This window comes from Pipistrellus kuhlii, unplaced genomic scaffold, assembly GCF_014108245.1.
Source record: "Pipistrellus kuhlii isolate mPipKuh1 unplaced genomic scaffold, mPipKuh1.p scaffold_m20_p_16, whole genome shotgun sequence".
Taxonomy (NCBI): domain Eukaryota; kingdom Metazoa; phylum Chordata; class Mammalia; order Chiroptera; family Vespertilionidae; genus Pipistrellus; species Pipistrellus kuhlii.
The window spans coordinates 3357250-3370609 of record NW_023425471.1 but is presented as its reverse complement, the minus strand read 5'-3'; the positions used below and the strand labels follow the sequence as shown (position 1 = coordinate 3370609).

Genomic DNA, 13360 nt, shown 5'->3' with positions numbered 1-13360 from the left:
TCAAGAGAACCAATGTATTATATCATTCCAGTCTGAATCCAAAAGCCTGAGAACCAGGGAAGCAGGCGGTGGAAATCCCAGTCTAAAAGCTAGTTCACTTCAGATAAAAAGGAGCTGATGTTTCAGTTTGAGTCTGACCTCTGGAAAAGACCTCCCAGCTCAAAAATCAGGCAAGAGGAGTTCCCTCTTTCACTGGGAGAGAGTCAACACCTTTGTTCTATTGACTAGATAAGGCCCAACCCTATTAGGGAATGCAATCTGCTTTAGTTGGGTCTGTCAATTCAAATGTTAAGCTCATCTATCAATACCTTCATGGACACACCCAGAATAATGTTTGACCAAATATTTGGGCACCCTGTGGCCCAGTCAAATTGACACACACTATTAACCATTACAATTATAGACATACAAGTTTTTCTTACCAAGGAGTAACTCATCAGAATAAATAGTTGAAAACCCTGTTATTTTGTCTCACGCATTGTGGGGTACAATGAATAATAAAACCCTTGGGTAGAGTCAAGAAAGAGTCAGATGATACTTTAAGACAAAATATTACTTTTCTTTCACACATGTTGACCATCCTTTCCACAAGAGCTGAAAATGAATCAACTTCAAATATATTTTGCCACGAGTCTTGGAAATGTGCTCGCTGAACTGAGAAGCTTATCTGTGCTTTGGGTTGATCCCAGTAGGACTGTGCTGATTTGTGCACACTAAGTTCCCCAAGCAATCAACCTGATATAAACCATACAGGGTTCTTAATCCAAGAAGTGGTGACTCAGAGGAGTAGCACTCTGGGCACTTATACCGCCTATGCTTTTCTAAACCAAACGTTATTTAATCTTTTTAGAAGAGCAAATAGCTTACTGTGAAACCCACTGTGTATGCCACAAACTATAGCCGAGATATAACTTGGGATGGTACTGTCATCTTCACACTTCAGAAGCTACTTGTTTACTCCTGGATCCTTCATCATCAGCGAAGCGAGGCTGAGATCACACACTTGGGATACTGTTCTTTGGTATAAAAAAGCCAGGTGTCTGCTCTATGCATGGAAAATACCCCTTTTTATGCATGTGTTCATTTAGTCAACATATTTATTGAGCACCTACAGGTGCCTGGGACCATGGCATGCTGTTGTCTAATGTAAGTGCCCTTTCAGACAGAGGGAGCAACAAGTACCAGGAAGCCAGATCATGTAGTACTTCCGTGTAGCTCATGAACATTCAGAGTGAGATAAGAAACCATATTCAATTTTTTTTTACCAAAAGATTTTTAATTTAAAAACAAAACATGACAAGATTAGATTATTTTTAAGATAATGGATTTTTAGAGAAAGTTTTAAATGAAGTGAAAAAACATAATCATTTCCACCAGTGTCCAAAACATCCTAAAGTGACTCCAATGAATCACACTCTTGTATCATCCTCCCTTTCTGCTCCTGAATGTGAGTGGGAATTGTCACTTGTTTCTAACCAAGCGATGGCAAAAAGGCTGGGATGTCACTCTTATGACTACTCATGTTACAGAAGATTCCATCTCAGCAGAGTAGGGAGAGACACTCTTCTGGTTGCTTTGAGGAAGTAACCATGCTGTGAACTGCCTATGGTGAGGGTCGGGTAGCAGGAAAGTGTGTGAGGCCTCTAGAACTGAAGACAGTGTCCAGCTGACAGCCAGTCAGAAGCTGGGAACTTCAGCCTTACAATCACAAAGACCTGAATTTTGCCAATCCATGAGCTTGGAATAGGACCACAAATTCCAGAGAAGACTGCAATGCTGGCTGACACAATTGCAACCCAATGAGACTGAGCAGAGGACCCAGAGAGGTAGGTCCTGGAAACTGACCCGGAGATACCGTGAGGTAACAAATGTGGGTTATTCTCAGTCCCTATGTTTCTGGAACCTTGTCATGCATCAGTAGAAAACAAATACACACTCTAACCTTGATTTTCTCCTTAAGCTTAAATAAACTGTTTTTTGCTCTCTTTTCAATTTTCCTAGAGCAAGTTTTCTTGGGGTTTGTTCATGAGCTCAGGAATATAGGCTAGTTCCGTATTAAAAACCCTCTTGGCTTCTCATCACCCCAAGTTTCCTGGTGAATATTACTACCGTCACAGAAATATTTTCATCCGGGATATTGATGAGGGGAGTGGGAGACATCGTATCTAGGTTTCAGCATTCTCCTGAGAAAGTTTTTCTCGTTCTTACCTTCATGCTCTGTTTTTTATGACTCTCTTGGTTTTCTTAGAGGAAATAATGTCTGAAAACACTTATGGTGATACTAGGTAAATAGGCCTGTGCTAATTCATTTTTATCGAAAACTGGAGTTTATCCAATACATTGTTTGACACAGAACAAGCACAGAATGGCTCCAGTGTACAAATACAAATACAACATTCGCAAAGGTGAACCAGATTGTTTTGTACCTATAGTGATTTATGAGAAGCTATTTATTTTTAATATAATTTCCCTTAGTATTATATTATTTTTAATAAAAAAGAGTCTCAAAAATTCTTTTCTGAAAGATGTTACAAAACTAGGAAGACAAAAAGTAAAAAAATAAATAAAAAAAAAAATGCTATGATAGCAAAAATGTTTCCAGAAAGTTCTTTCCCTCATTGTACCATCAGCATCATTAAGATGGAAAATCAAAAGTTGTCCCCAGGAACAGCTGCTAGAGCCCTAATGATCCCAATTGGAAATTTCCTAATTGTTTTCCCAAGCCATTATACTGACGAATTATGAGCATAAAAGACAACTTTGTGAGTGATGTGTTCCGCATGTATCAGAATACTCATAAAGGTAATTCCTTAAAGTACTAGAACTTCTATGGGAATTTGTACTCAAATATTCATGTTCATTTCTAAGAATGTTTTTAAAACTTCATTTTTAATTTAACATTTTAAAACTTCATTTACAAACATTTTTAACATTTTCATTTAAAAACTTCACTTAGAAACAGTTTTAATTGGCTTATGAATTCTACCGAGTGTCTCCTTTTAGGATTCTATATATTACTTGCTTGGAATCTATCCAATGTTGAATAAATTTTTTATCTTAATTTTTGGCTAATAAGCAATAATCTTAAACTTGAGAGGGAGCCTTAGGAAAGTTTTTGGACCAGCATGTTTCCGAAGATATAAGACAGCCATCCGACGGGCATTGCTTGATTAATTTAGGATGAGGCAGAGCTCGTGGGGAGGGGTGGGGGGGGGTTGAAAGATTAGAAGAACTGATGTGACTATTTCAAATTACTAACACTCTCAGTTTCGAAAATAAATAGGTTGTGTGTTTTTTAAACAATGGATCAATGGATTAACATCTAAACTAATTTGAGAGAAGAAAGGAACTTTTGCAAATCACCCCTCTTCCCATAGTTCTGTTGTTAAGTAGTTTGTCAAAACGAGGGTACCCAAAGCAAGAGCTAATGAACCATGAATGATAAAAATATGGGGAACAGATCCCATCAGGCAAATGAAGAGTCTGAAAGTCCAGAAAGAGTAGTAGAATGCCATAGTTGGGGTACTCCTATTTGATAGATAAATAGCTTAGTTGCCCATCAGCAGATGAGTGGATTAAAAAAACTGGTACATATACACAATGTAATACTACACTTCTATAAAAAAAGAAAGAACTCTTACCATTTGCAAGGGCATGGATGAACCTGGAGAGCATTATGCTAAGCGAAATAAGCCAGTCGGAGAAAGGTAAGTATCATACGATCTCACTCATTTGTGGAATATAACGAACAATATAAACTGATGAACAAAAATAGATCCAGAGACATAGAATCATTGAACAGAGGGGCAAACCTCCAAGGGAAGGGAGGGGAGGTTGAATGGGAATAGGGTGGGGTGGGTGATAGAGGGGGGTTAGAGATCAACCAAAGAACTTGTGTACATATAAGCATAACCAATGGACACAGACCCTGGGGCGGTTGGGGCTTGTCTGGGTGGGAACAACTTGGGGAGGTCAATTGGGGGAAAGAGGACACATATGTAAAACTTTAGACATAAATAAATAAACAAACAAACAAACAAATAAATAAATGGTTATGCAATACAAAAAAAAATTGACCTCACCATCACCTGCCTTTTTGCAATGTATTACTTGAATCACTAAACTTTTATTCATGATAGGAAACACTATAAAAAGGGAGACTTTTCTAAACTGTTATACAATTAACAAACTTCACATTAAAGAATACAGTAATATTATAAATTTATGAGAAGAAAAAGCCCTTAAAAGACTGTTCAGTATCAAAAGATATGCTGAGTGACAAAGAAGAAAATTATTAATAAGATTACATTATGTTCACTTCAGCATACACAAAAAAAACCCCTCATAGTTAAACTTCCTTCTTTCTCTCATCTCTGAAGAAAGAAAATTTAATATATTCAACTGCATTTTGTTTTGTGTGCTGAAGATTATAAACTTAAGGCAAAAGGTATTTTAAAGAGGAAAAGTTTGTATATGCATTTTAAAATTAATTCAATGCTTTTATTTATTTTACAATAAAATGTTTCATTGAACTTATTGGGATGACATTGGTTAACAAAATTATATGGGTTTCAGGTGTACAATAATAGGGTACATCATCTGTTTTGTGTGTTCACCACCCCAAGTCAAGTCTCCTGTCATCATGTATCCCCCAATTAGGCTCTTCTACCTCCTTGCACGCCCTTTTCCCTCTGGCAATCACCTTACTATTGTCTGTGTCTATGAGGTTGTTTTTGTTTTTGTTTTTGTTTAATCCCTTCACCCTTGTCATCCAGCCCCTCAACACCCCATCCCTCTGACAGCCGCTAGTCTGTCTTCAGTTTCTATGAGTTTGTTTCCATTTTGTTTGCTTATTTTGTTCATTGGATTCAGTAGATTATTTTCATGTAGAATAACTAAAAGGAGACAAGAAAGTGGAATTTAAGCAAAATAGGTGTAATTAGATTTTACCTGCTTTTTGGAGGAGAAGTGAAATGGAGTGTGTAATTTCAGCAGGCCTAGGGCATGGACATCTTAAAATGTATGCATATGAGCGTTGAGAAAATTTTTAAATTATTAAGTCACTACTTTAAAACACTTCCCAAGAATTGAATTCTCATGCTGGGCATCAAACTTTATTTTAAATAGATAACAAAGAAAATAGTGCTTTTCATAAAAGGCAAGGTGATTAATGCCTGAATTTGTAAAGGAAACACAAGGGATTTTTACTGCTTGTTCTGGCATACATACACTGTGGTCTAGCATGAGCCTCTGAGCTTTGCTCTGCATCTCTGTTCCTTTATCTATGATAGGAGGGTATTAAATTAGATTAAAAGAAAGGTCTAAGGGCCAACTTTCTTTGGACACTTTTATTTCATAAAATAAAAGCCAAGTGGCTTGAGGAAACTTTTACCTTTATTTGAGAATTTACGTATAATACTATTTAAATTAATAAATAGTTTCCATTTAGGCAAGTGGGCACAATGACACGTGTAGGGTGTGTGTGTGTGTGTGTGTGTGTGTGTATGTATGTAAATAACCACTTTATACATCCAGTTATTCCGACCAAACCCTTGGAGTCATCCATGATTGGCCCCTTTGTTTGCCTCATCCCCACAATCAATTCTTTAAGAATCATGGCAGCTCTACCTTCAAAGCAAATCTCACATCTGACCACTCCTGACTGCTACCACTGCCAAAGTCATCTTTCTACTTTTATTTTTCTTACAGATCCTTGGTCTGTTCTCCACAGAGCAGCCTTAGCTAACCTTGGAAAACCAGATCAAAGTATGTCATTCTCCTGCTCTGAACTCTCCAATGGCTTACCCTGTCACACTCAAAATATAAAATCCAAACTCCTTTCCAAGGCCGGACAGTTTCACATAATTTTACCCTTTCCTTTCTCTCTGACTCTCCCTCATTCTGCTCTGGCCACCCCACAACACTCGTTTTCATTCTGTCTCTATCCTGTCTCTGCTAATGCCAAGCATCATACCATCAGAGATGTTGTCCTTGACAACCTTACCAAAAATAGCCACCAGCTACCTACTCAGAGCCCATCTTCTTCCTGCTTTTTCTTTTCATAACACTTGTCATTACCTCCCCTTATATACTTATGGTTGCTTTCTTCCCATGAATTTCAAATATTACTATATTCTTTTGTAAAGTTAAATAATTGTGTGACAGCTTAGAAAGCCTACCTATTTACAATGTTTTCTAACATGATAAAGGTTTAATAGTGCCAATGAGAGCTTAAAGTAGGTAATAGGTGTCAGTTTTATTTCATCTTCAAATTGGCAGTGGTGGTGGTGAGGTTGGCTTGAAAATCTTAATTATCTGTCTGTCCTCACTAGAATGCAACTTGCATGGACATGGACATTTTCTGCCTTGTTTGCTGCTTTACCCCCCGCTGTTTTATATCAGTGTCCAGCATGAAGAAAATGCTTAATAAGTATTAGCAGAAGTAATTAATTAATAAGTGACTATATATGTATAATTCATAAAATCCTATATACTATAAGGCTATAATGCAAATTGACTGGCACTGACCACCAGGGGGCAGACGCTCAATGTTGGAGCTGCCCCCTGGTGATCAGTGCGCTCCCACAGGGGGAGTGCTGCTCAGCCAGAAGCCAGGCTCATGGCTGGCATGTGCTGAGGAACCTCCCCCGCCCCTGACACCCCCCCCCCCCCGCCAGTGCATGAATTTCGTGCACTGGGCCTCTAATATATATTTCACATATGCATTGACCCTAGGGCAGCTGGAAAACCTGGATTTATCCTCTGAACACATCCATTTATTCATGTTTCGTTCCATATAAACATTTCCTAGTTTTATGTGATATGAAATGGCCTCTTCATAGGTACAGAAACCATTAAAACACGGTGGCAAGAGCTCTGTCATGGGAAATATGCACTTGGATCTATGGGAACATACATGGCAAATGCATAACCCAGATTACTGGTGTACAAAGAAGAGATGAGGTCAGGGAATCCTCTGAGAGGAGATGGTGAACTCAGTGAGCCAGGTGAGGCAAAGTGGGAAGCAAATTCTCGCATCTGAGAGAGAAAGCAGACAAGTTGACAATCCAGTCAGTCAGCTTGGTAGTGATGTCTCTCCCTAAACCAAGAGTACATGAAGAAAAACAAGTTAGACGGGAAAGATAAGGAGTTTAATTTTTATCATTTTTTCCCTTCTTTTGCACAATGAATCAGTTAGTGGTATAATTGATCCATGTTCTAACCAGTGAATGAAACCCAACAAAAATACTTCTTAGTTCTTCATGTGGTAGGTCCATGAGTCATCCATCTTGTAACCTCTGTGGCTTGGCACAATGCCTACTACATAATTGCTTAATTCCTTTCATTTTATTATATTTAATATTCTGATATATGCATTTACATAGGCATTTTAATAAAGTTTTGATTAATTCCAGGTTGATAACTCAATACTACTAGTACTTTTCTCTCCATCTCTTTAGAGGCCTCTGATAACATTCTGAACTTCTTGAGTTTCTTTACATTTCCCACATATTTTTACCTCCATGTCAACAAGTAACTTCTTTGCATAGCATATGATCCATAAGTAGATTTTTAATAAAAATATTTATCCTCTGTGCTTTCTCTGGCAGCGCATAGACTAAAATTGGAACAATACAGAGATTAGCATGGCTTCTGCACAAAGATGGTATGTAAATTTATGAAGCATGTTTTATACTTTATTAAAAGCATAAAACTAAAAAGCTTTTGTACTGCATCAACAAAATAAAAACAGAACCTACTGGAGGGGAGAAGATATTTATAAATGATATCTCTGGTAAGGGGTTAATATCTAAAGTATATAAAGAATTCATATAATTCCACATAAAATAATCTGGTTAAAAAAATGGGCAGAGGACCCAAATAGATATTTCTCCAAAGAAGCCATATAGATGGCCAACAGACATAAGAAAAGATGCTTAATGCCACTAAACATCAGGGAAATGCAAACCAAAACCACAGAGATACCACTTCACACCTATTAGAAGGTTATTATCTAAAAGTCAACAAATAACAAATGTTGGCAAGAAGGTGGAGAAAAGGGAATCCTTGTGCATGTTGGTGGGATTGTAAAGTGATTCAGTATGGAGGTTCCTTGGAAAATTAAAAATAGAGCTACCATATAACACAGAAATTCTGTGTTTGGGTACTTATCTGAAGACAACAAAAGCACTAATTCAAAAAGATATATGCACTCCTATGTTCATTGCAGTTATCTACAATACCCAGGATGTTGTAAGTGTCCATCCATAGATGAATGAATACAAATTATGCAGCAATAAAAAAGAGTGAAATCTTGCCATTTGTATCAATATGGTTGGACTTAGAGGGTATCATGCTAAGCAAAGTAAGTCCAACAGAGAAAGAAAAATACAGCATGATTTCACTAACATGTAAACTCTAAAATGTGCAATAAATGAACAAAACAAAACAGAAACAAACTCATTACAGAGAACAAATTGATAGCTGCCAGAAAGGATGGAGGAGGGAGGATGGGGGGGAAAGGAGAAGGGGATTAAGTTATAAAAATAGTTATGGGGATGTAAGGTATAGCACAGGTAGGTACTAGACTTATAGGGGTGATCACTTCACAAGCTATGTAAGTGTTTCATCACTATATTGTATACCTGAAACTAATATAATATTGACCTTCAGCTGTAATTAAATAAGTAAATAAGTAAAATAACCAAAGCACCCAACTTCAAAATTTAGGAGAAAACAGAATAATAACCTATCCCCAAATATATCAAACTAGAGGCCCAGTGCATGAAAATTCATGCACTGGGAGGGGGAGGGGTCCTTCAGCCTGGCCTGCCCCCTCTCACAGTCCGGGAGCTGTCAGGGGCAAGAGGCAACCCAGAGATCAGGGGAAGGAAATGCCCCATCACACCTCTGCTGCTGTCACTGTTGGCATTGCAAACCTCTACCGGCCCTGGTTACTTGAGCCTCGGACAGCTCTGAGCAGCTGGGCAGCAGCCATCCAAAGCTTGCCTGTGCCTTGGGCCAGCTCTGGGCAGCTGGGGGGCTAAGGGGACTGGGCACCACCATCTTGTGGCTGTGGGCACCGCCATCTTTGAGGGCGGGGCAGTCAGTTAGAATATTCCCTCCTTATTGGCTGTGGGTGCCGCCATCTTTGCAATGGCATGAGGGTCAATGAGCATATTCACTCTTTAGTAGATAGGATGTTACATAATTAAAATATTTAAAACATTACAATGCTTTAAAAAAGCAAATATTTCTTCTTTATTGTTTCAGCATGTGCCAAGTAGAAAGGTCTGGCTCTGGAACAAGGATCAGTAGGTGCTTTTCTGTAAAGGGCCATACAGTCTATCAAAATTACTCAACTCTGTCATTGTAACATGAAAGAACCACAGAAAATACATGAACGTATAAAAATATATGGCTGCTTCAATAAAAATTTATTTATAAAAACAGGCATCAGACTGTATTTGACCCTCAGACCAGTTTGCCAACCTTTGCTTTATACATGCATACAAATATATACATGTAAATAATTTATAGATATGTACAAGTTATAAAACTGATCTTCAGCAATTTCGAGGAAGAAAAAAGATCAAGATCACATTCTAACAAGACTGACTAAAATAAAACCTTTCCCAAACTATACTGGATTCATTTCTCTCCTATTTAACAACATCAGATTCAAAGCACACCTCATGAGAAAAGATCAGGGGATCATTTCTGTCCTTCTTCACTGCTAGTGTTTTCTGGCATTATTGACAAGCGTTCTGTTTCCAAAAGGTTGCAACCCAAATAATTCTTTTAATCTTTATTTTCATAAAACAAGTTAGTAGCTAATAAAAATGCCAATTCTCAAATCAATGTTGACATCACTGAAAGAAAAAGATAGCTTCTCAGTTATATGATCTTATTAGTTTTTAAAGAAACCCAAATCTAATATTGTCTGTGAAGTTGCCCGCTAACCAGAGAGACAGGATTGAGTCACTTGGATCTCTCTCTCTCTCTCTCTCTCTCTCTCTCTCTCTCTCTCTCTCTCTCTCTCTTTCTCCTATAAAAAGGAGTTTAATGTTCTGGTCAGGAACCACTGAAACTTGGTATTGATTTTCCGTGCTCAATTTCTCTCCCAAGTGTTGGTCTTTCACTTAAATATAATTTCATTGCTATCAGGAAGCTTGGGTAACATGAAATGAACAGCAGGAAACTAAGGTCTGTAAATGGATTCGACTTCTTACTTTCATTAGCTAGCCTGGCCAGGCTGGTTTCTTCACTTAGCACATGGTGCTTCACCCTCTCCCAGAGCCTTATCCTTTTGATCATTTCCAGTGCTTAAAAGGATTGAAAATTACCTCTCATAGCAAATAATTAGCTCAATATCCATGGGCAAATTGATGAAATTTCCGATATTGCTTTTCAGTTTTTAAGTCTCCTCTCGACTTAAGCATTTTATTTGTTGATAATTGATGCTCTTTCCAATTATTGCCAGAAACTAATTGGTTCAATGACGATTCAATCCCCTGGGTTTTTTTGTGTGTGTGTGTGTGAAGGCAACTCAAGCAATGACACTCTTGATCACATTTCTTCTACACAAAGGTTAGAATTAGATTGAACATTGTAAGGAAGGTCCTCATAGGAGAGTGGTTTTAGAAAAGAGACAGAAAAATATCAGAACAGGAAACCAGACTTGCCCACCTACTTCTGGATTTTCAACATCACTTTATTCATTTTTTGTTAGTAATAGATGTGAACCCCTGGGTCATTGTACAAGCCAATATTTAAGTAAGGATGCAAAAAACAAAAAACAAAAACAAAAAACAAAAAACAACAAAACAAAAACAAAAAAACCCTAATCTGAATAACCACTGCTCTAAAATAAGCAAACAAATACCCTGGTTTTGGAAGGGGATATATACTATGGTAGTAAGCCCTTAACAAGGCCATTTTTAAACAAAACCAAAAGAAGTTTATGAAAGCAAAAGACAGGGTGTCCCAAAAAATATACATACTCTTTAAATAGTTATTAATTCTAATGGGTTAAATCTGAGCTATCATCTGTTCAAGGTGTATACATTTTTTTTTTTTTTTGGAACAGCCTATGGATACAAAAAAAAAAAAAAAAAGAACTTGCTTAAAAATAAAATAAAATAAATGGTACAATGCCAGCATACCCAACAATACATGTTGTTTTCTAATTTTTTAAATACAAAATACAGGCAAAGGACACGTACTTAAAACAACCCTCAGGAGCAGACACCCAGTCCTGGAAACCCTTCAATACCTAATTTTTACATATCATAGCCACTGTATGTATCTGCATAGACAAATAAAAACAAATGTTCCAATCACTCCCCCCCCCCTCCCCGCCGCCCCCAATATCTGTTGGTAACCACTTTGGTTAAACTGGGTTGAGAAAATTAAAGCATCACAAGAAACAGACATTGGGCAAAAAACTGAGTGTTTGCTGATTTTAGAGCAATGGCTCTCCACTGTGATTTTGCCCACAGGGTACATTTGACAACATCTGGAGACATTTTTGGTTGTCAAACCTGTGAGGGTTCTGGAATGGAGCATCTAGTGGGCAGAGGCCAGAGATGTTGCTGAACATCTTACAATGCACAGGGCAGTTCTTTCTCTTTCTCTCTCTCTCTCTCTCTCTCTCTCTCTCTCTCTCTCTCTCTCTCTCTTATACAGACATACAGACATGCATACACACACACATTATTCTGCCCCAAATGTCAATAGGTCAATAGTGTCAGTGTGAAGAAAGCCTGTTTTAGGTCAGGTCCAGTGCTGTTGTCTTAGGGCATCTCTGAAATCCAAAATCATCCCAGAAACTGAAGTTTTCTGATCACTTTCCATCAACCAACATAGAATCCATGGCTTCTCACGACAGTATAGTCCTACTAACTTTATATTCACACCAAGGTGTGAACTCCATGGGGTGTGAATCAAAGTTAGTATATTCAACATAGCCTCCTGAATTCTCACTACAGTGTATTCCTACTGACTTTGTGCAATGGGGTGGAAGGGGAAACTCTTTCCCCTCCTCACTCAGTATTAAGAGGTCTATACACATTGGTGTCCTAAGATCCATCTACATGGATGCCTGGTGTTGACATGCAGCATTAATCATTGAATCTCATAGAGAAGCGCATCAGTGTCCAACCAAATCTTCCTCTTTGTTTTGTTTTACATAAAGCCTTTCTTTAAGAGCTCTTGTAAAAGCAATCCGATGAGATGTTACAAGGTGTGCCAAATCCAATTACTTTCTGCATTCTTGTCCATTATTTGGAAAAAACAATCCTTCCTAAGTCACTAAGGTCATTCAGAAAACATGCCAAGGTGACCACATTAAAGGAAGTGGAATCTTAATGAAGGTCTTAACACCCACAAAGTACTAATGAGAGGGCAGGGTTGGCCTCTTCGTTGAGAGTCTCGAGCGTGCCCAGAATGATAACAGACATTCTTTATCCCCAGGCAAATGGCTCTCTGACAATAATAGAGACGATCCACTAATGCCTGATTCAAATGCTTTGTCATAGAATGAATCAGCAGAACGGTTAATAAGAATCGCAGTAATACACAACACGAACAGTACTGGTTTTCAATGTGCCTGTTTGCAATGCGACAGTTTTATTCTGGCTCAGAAGCTAATAATGTGGTCCACTGTGGCGATGTTTTCTACCTCTCACCAATCAAAGTTCATTAACCTGCGGGGGCAAGGAGCATCAGAGATGTCATGGAAGCCACAGGGGGGAAGCAGAGGAGAGAATTTTAAAGGATGGTGCCCTCTCCCTGTCCAGTCTAACTCTCTTATGCCCAAGACATGAATAGTAATGCTGACGACAAGCAGATCCATTTTTTATGATGCATAACCAATTACCACAAACTTAGCATCTTAGAACAACATACTACATTTATTATTTCAGTGCTCATGGGTCCTTAGCTGTGTTTCCTGCAATAAAGGATTTAGTGGGTACAGTGATCTCATCTGAGACTCGAGAACTTTTTCCAAGCTCATCCGGGTTGCTGGAAGTATTCAGGACTGAGGTTCTCAACTTCTAGAAGCCACCCTTTCCCATAAATTATTCCTAATATGCTTCTTTAAGGCTAGCAGGAGAGAGTCTTTTCTGTGTCAAGCTTTTTCTTTCAGGACAGGTCTGGAGCCTCTTAATAGGGCTCCCTTGGTAGGGTCAAGCACATCCTGGGTATGGTCTCTTTTGAATAACTTAAAGATAACTGCTTAGGGACCTTAATTACAGCTGCAAAATCTCTTGTCTTTGCCATATTCTATGGGTTAGAAGCGAGTCACGGGTTCTACCCTCACACAAGAGGAGAGGACTACATCAAGGTGTGAACTCCA

General features: G+C 38.2%; 1 non-coding gene across 1 annotated transcript; it reads left to right on the top strand.

Annotated features, from left to right (window-relative positions):
* The first annotated feature begins 7594 nt into the window (after nucleotides 1–7594).
* Nucleotides 7595–7698, top strand: LOC118720305. The gene has a single exon (XR_004988399.1). It is a non-coding gene; the product is annotated as a U6 spliceosomal RNA (small nuclear RNA).
* Nucleotides 7699–13360: the final 5662 nt, after the last annotated feature.